Source organism: Galeopterus variegatus, unplaced genomic scaffold (assembly GCF_000696425.1).
Source record: "Galeopterus variegatus unplaced genomic scaffold, G_variegatus-3.0.2 Scaffold9370, whole genome shotgun sequence".
Classification (NCBI taxonomy): domain Eukaryota; kingdom Metazoa; phylum Chordata; class Mammalia; order Dermoptera; family Cynocephalidae; genus Galeopterus; species Galeopterus variegatus.
In genome coordinates, this window is record NW_007735481.1 from 21,842 (window position 1) to 27,802 (window position 5,961).

The 5,961-nt window shown below is 37.7% G+C and overlaps 1 pseudogene; it reads left to right on the forward strand.

The window, feature by feature from the left end:
* Positions 1-5,961, forward strand: part of LOC103609233 — a 30,128-nt pseudogene that overhangs the window by 21,103 nt on the left and 3,064 nt on the right.

Here is a 5,961-nt window from a genome sequence, read left to right on the forward strand (position 1 = left end):
AAAAGTTCATGGAAAGATTCGTGATCTTTTAATTCTATATTTCCATGAACTTTTAGAAGTATCCTCATATATAAAATGCCCAAATAGGGCAGGTACTTTAAATAATGTTTTACATAGTATATAAGTAGAGAAGTATGACTCATGTAGGAATCACTCACCACTGTGACCTCATTAGAATGACTAAATTATTGAATTCTTCAGATTCCTCATGTGAATATGAGCATAATGAATTGTTTTAAACTGTCAACCAAACCAGAAGGCTTATGATTTAGTAATATTTCATCAACTGCATTTTTTTTCAGTTTTGTGCACTTTGTTATCTTATGTAATCTTGAACTATTATGACTATTGCAGAAAAAGAAGAACACCATAAACTGGCATTGGAGGTGTTATTTGGAGTCTTAGATTTTGCTGGATGCACTAAGAACATAACTGCTTGGAAATATTTGGCAAAATATCTGAGACAGACCTTAATGGGGTAAGGAAGAAACACACAGTATTTATTACTGTATTATCATAAATAGTTTCCAATATTTTAGCTAATACCTATTAATTATTTATTTTTTTTCCTGACCGGTAAGGGGATTACAACTCTCGGCATGGTGTTGTCTGTGCCACGCTCAGCCAGCAAGCGCACCTGCCATCCCTATATAGGATCCGAACCCACGGCCTCGGCGCTACAAGCACCATGCTCTCCTGAGTGAGCCACGGGGCCGGCCCGATACCTATCGATTTTTAAATGAAGTTTTTTGCTTATGTTTTTGGATTTCTTGAATTGTGCTTTCAGCTATTTTCTTCTGAGTACATTTTCTTCTGAAGCAAGGAAATAGAGTCATAAGCATAACATACAAAAATTCTATCAAGATTTTTTTTTTTTTTTTTTAAAGATGACCGGTAAGGGGATCTCAACCCTTGGCTTGGTGTTGTCAGCACCATGCTCAGCCAGTGAGCAAACCGGCCATCCCTATATCAGATCCGAACCCGGGGCCTTGGTGTTATCAGCACCGCACTCTACCAAGTGAGCCACGGGCCGGCCCTCTATCAAGATTTTTTTGTTCTCTCAAAATAAGTCCTATGCCATAGCACTCCAATGCGAGGGCATCTATGTGTGTTCTCAGATTGGGAATAGGGACCAAAAGGGATCACACCCACTCTTTGCTGAAGATTCTCATTGCACATCTTTGTGATTTGTGTGTCACCAGTTTCTAAGATCACATGGGATGCAGCTTTCCTCCTAGCTGTCTTCAGTAATTTTTAGTGGGGGTTTTTAGCACCTCACAAGATCATCATAGATTATTCATTCAACAAGTATTTATTAAGTCCATTGTTATCTGGATAACTAAAAGTATATTTCTTTTTTTTTTTTTAAATTTTTATTTTGTCAATATACAATGTATATGATTATTATGNATATCTGAGACAGACCTTAATGGGGTAAGGAAGAAACACACAGTATTTATTACTGTATTATAAATAGTTTCCAATATTTTAGCTAATACATATTAATTTTTTTTTTTCCTGACCGGTAAGGAGATTACAACCCTTGGCACGGTGTTGTCTGTGCCACGCTCAGCCAGCAAGCGCACCGGCCATCCCTATATAGGATCCGAACCTGCGGCCTCGGCGCTACCAGCACCATGCTCTCCTGAGGGAGCCACGGGGCTGGCCGGATACCTATCGATTTTAAAATGAAGTTTTTTGCTTATGTTTTTGGATTTCTTGAATTGTGCTTTCAGCTATTTTCTTCTGAGTACATTTTCTTCTGAAGCAAGGAAATAGAGTCATAATCATAACATACAAAAATTCTATCAAGATTTTTTTGTTCTCTCAAAATAAGTCCTATGCCATAGCACTCTAATGCAACGGCATGCATGTGTGTTCTCAGATTGGGAATAGGGACCAGAAGGGATCACACCCACTCTTTGCTGAAGATTCTCTTTGCACATCTTTGTGATTTGTGTGTCACCAGTTTCTTTTTTTTTTTTTTCTTTTTGTCTTTTTTCGTGACCGGCAACGGATCGCAACCCTCAGTGTTGCGCCCGTACCGGACCGGCAACAGGATCGCAACCCTCGGCGTTGCGCCCGCACCTCGCTCAGCCAGTGAGCGGCCGGTCTGTATGTGGGATCCTAACCCTCGGCTGGAGCGCCGCCACGCTCGCACACTGTAGCAGTGCGCCACTGGGCCAGCCCGTGTGTCACCAGTTTCTAAGATCACATGGGATGCAGCTTTCCTCCTAGCTGTCTTCAGTAATTTTAATTGGGGTTTTTAGCACCTCACAAGATCATCATAGATTATTCATTCAACAAGTATTTATTAAGTCCATTGTGATCTGGATAACTAAAACTATATTTCTTATCATTGTATCATTAGTGTACATTTTGAGTAAAAGAAAAGGAGTGGCTCTTGTTTTTACTTGGTGTATGAGAAGAAAGGATGTCACAAAATTAAGTTCTTGGTGTATAAGAAGAAAGGATGTCATAAAATTAAGTATAATTTTATCCATATTGGTTGGTTAGGAAATTCAGTATCATTGGAACTTGTTTCAGGCTTCAGATTTGAGTTGACTGTGGAGAGCAGTGCTGATTATGAAGTGTTTTTGGTGTAATATGTTGACGCACTCACTGTAAACCACTCTGCAAATCTCAAGCACTATGTAAACCACTACCAGAACGTAAGGTTCTTGAAGGCAGAGAAATGTACTATTTTTTGAACCTCTAGAATTTCTCCCATAGGGTGCTAAGTAAGTAAGCATTTGCTGAATTAAATTATAGAGATCTAAGGTACAGCATCCAAGGACTATAGTTAATATTGTATTGCATGCCGGAAATTTACTAAGAGAGTAGATTGTAGGTGCTTCTACTACACACAGAAAGTTAGTTGTGTATATGTATATCAAAACATGTTGTACACCTTATGTACAATAAAAAAAATTATTGACAAATACCTAGCATTGCCTGGGCTCAACTGTCAAACCTGTGTGTTCATGTATTTATGTAATAATGGCATGTTAATTTGGATAGTAATTCTTGGCAGCGTATAATATTAAGTAAGATTTTTAAGTAACTCTTAAGTGATAATAATAATATATATTGAACATTTACCATGTGCCAGATACTATGCAAAGAGCTTTATACCTGCTCTACTGCTAGACCAGCTTAATCCTAGTAACAGTGCTATGAGATAAGTACCATTAGTATCCTGAAGGAAACTGAAGCTCAGAGAGGTTAAGAAGTTTGTCTAAGATCACATAAATTGTAAACTGAAGATATGAGATTTGAATCCAGGATTCTGGCTTTATTGTCGATGTTGTTAATCACTGTGCTATACACTTATTCCTCAGTATTCGTGTGGGATTGGTTCCAGGACCCCCTGAGGATATTAAAATCTGTGGATACTCAACGGAGCTAGCTGTTTAGATGGAAAATGGGACGTAGAGATTGAAGTGAACAAAAAAAGGATTTGTTTTCATGCTGTTGCCACTCGTGTTATGCCTTAACTATATTCAGAGTTTAATTTGGAAACATCTTGTCATTTTTCCCCAGACTCTACTTAAGTTCGTATTCTGACAGTATAGATTTGTTCCCATCATTGATCTTCCCTTTTGACATCTCTCTTTTCCAGAAACCACCTTGCCTGGGTTCAAGAAGAGTGGAACTCCAGGAAAAACTGGTGGCCAAGCTTTCACTTCAGCTACTTTTGGGCAAAAAATGATTGGAAGGAAGATAAAGCTTTGGCTTATGAGAAAGCTTTTATAGCTGGAATACTGTTAGGAAAAGGTACTTTTTTTTTCTTTCTTTATATTTAAACATAGCTTTTAGCTGATTTTGAAATTACATGGTATGACCATTTGTTCGTCTTAGAGCTTACCTAGTATGGTGCCTAAGGGTACTAGATGCTCAAGAAATTACTATTGAATGGAAGGATGAATCCTGAGTTGGGACCAACCAGGTGATGTGCTTGTAAGTTATCCCCATGGATTAGGAACAGTTATTTCATATTGATGATTATGATCAGTTTTCATGCTTTGAGTTGAGTATTCTTAGGGGATGTTATAAGATACACAGTGCAAACTTTTTATAATAAATGATTCGCCTTGCTGTTTAGAAAGTTTGCTGAGATTGTCTACTTTATTAAAAATACAAAAATAGTCTTTTTTGACTTCATTGTTCTTTAATAGCTCTATATTTTATTTACTTATCTATTCCTGTAAGGATAAAACATTTTCTCCCCTTAAGAGAAAGAATACCTCCTATTAACTTAGCAATAAAAGGGAAATCAATACTTTCTTTATGGAATATTTTGGCTGATAAAACTCTTACCTGCTTTGTACCACTAAAATATGAAACGGTGGCCAGTACTAAAATGAAACTGCCACAAAATATGTCCAGAAATGAACAAAGTGAGCCATACAGTGACCACTAACAAGCCTGCTGTTGCTAGGGAGTCCAGAGTATCCTAAAGAGATTCTTCAATTAACTTTTGGATACGGTTTTTATTATTTTGGATTTAGCAGTTTTTATTATTTTGGATTTATTGTTCTCAGTGACTTTGAGATAGTTACTAAAATTAATAAGATGTTGGTTTTATGGGATGAAAGGAATTAAAGTAATGTAAAATTGCTCTCTAATACACTGATGACAAGGAACAGAATTGTGATCTGGATTGTCACTTTATACTGCTTCATGAATGTAGAAGTATCTAGTACAGATACCTAGAAGTATCTGTGTTTTAGCAGAGTCTGAAGACCTGGGTTAATTTACTAATTCTCTAGCTTGCCATGTAATGTAGGTAAAGCAATTTACCTCTGGGAGCCTTCTCTGTGAAATGGGCATTGTTATACCTGTCCTTATTTGCTTATAGGTTTGTATTCTGCGAATATCAGGCATCATTATGCCTGAAAATGGGCAAATGTCTTCCTCTGTCAGGGTGTTGGTGTGGGTGAGTCAGTCTGTTCAGGGGTTTAGCTGGGTTTTCCTCCTCATTGTATCACGGGACTCAAATGCTAGTGCTGGCCTGCCTTTGCTTTGTGCTTAGACTGGGGAGTGGTGTCTGCCTTTCTTCTCAAGTTCTGCTGAAAGCAAGCCAGGCCTGTTTCTCCTTGGATGGGCCTCCCTTGGCATTCCGGCTACTTGGTTGCCCTGTGACCCCAGCTATCTGGTGGGCTTAAGAAGAGTTAAAATTTTGTAGTTTATTTGGCTTTTTCTCTTTGTTAGGGTGGGAATGAAGTTCTTTCCAGTTTTCTATATAGGTAGAAGCAGAAATCTCTGTACAAAGTATATTGTCTTTCCTAAAGTGGTACGATACATTTAGAAATGCAAATTATTGTAGTAACACCACTAGACACAGCTGCTTCCCAGCTAATAAAATATTGGCAGTTCTGACATACTATTTTCAGGGATAATAAAATGATTACTATTGGTACAATATATATCCCAGCAATTTCCCAGAGAAGGTGGATATATACAAGCTGAGACTATAATGAAATTAATTTTTCATATGATTTATGTTCTTGTTCATTTATCAGATATTAAAAAAATCCCTTATAATATCCACTTTACATTTTTCCTANATTTTGAAATTACATGGTATGACCATTTGTTCATCTTAGAGCTTACCTAGTATGGTGCCTAAGGGTACTAGATGCTCAAGAAATTACTATTGAATGGAAGGATGAATCCTGAGTTGGGACCAACCAGATGATGTGCTTGTAAGGTATCCCCATGGATTGGGAACAGTTATTTCATATTGATGATTATGATCAGTTTTCATGCTTTGACTTGAGTATTGTTAGGGGATGTTAAGATACATAGTGCAAACTGTTTTTATAGTAAATGATTTGCCTTGCTGTTTAGAAAGTTTGCTGAGATTTTCTACTTTATTAAAAATACAAAAATAGGCCGGCCCGGTGGCGCACTGCTACAGTGCGCCACTTGGGAGCGCGGTGGCGCTCCCGGCGAGGG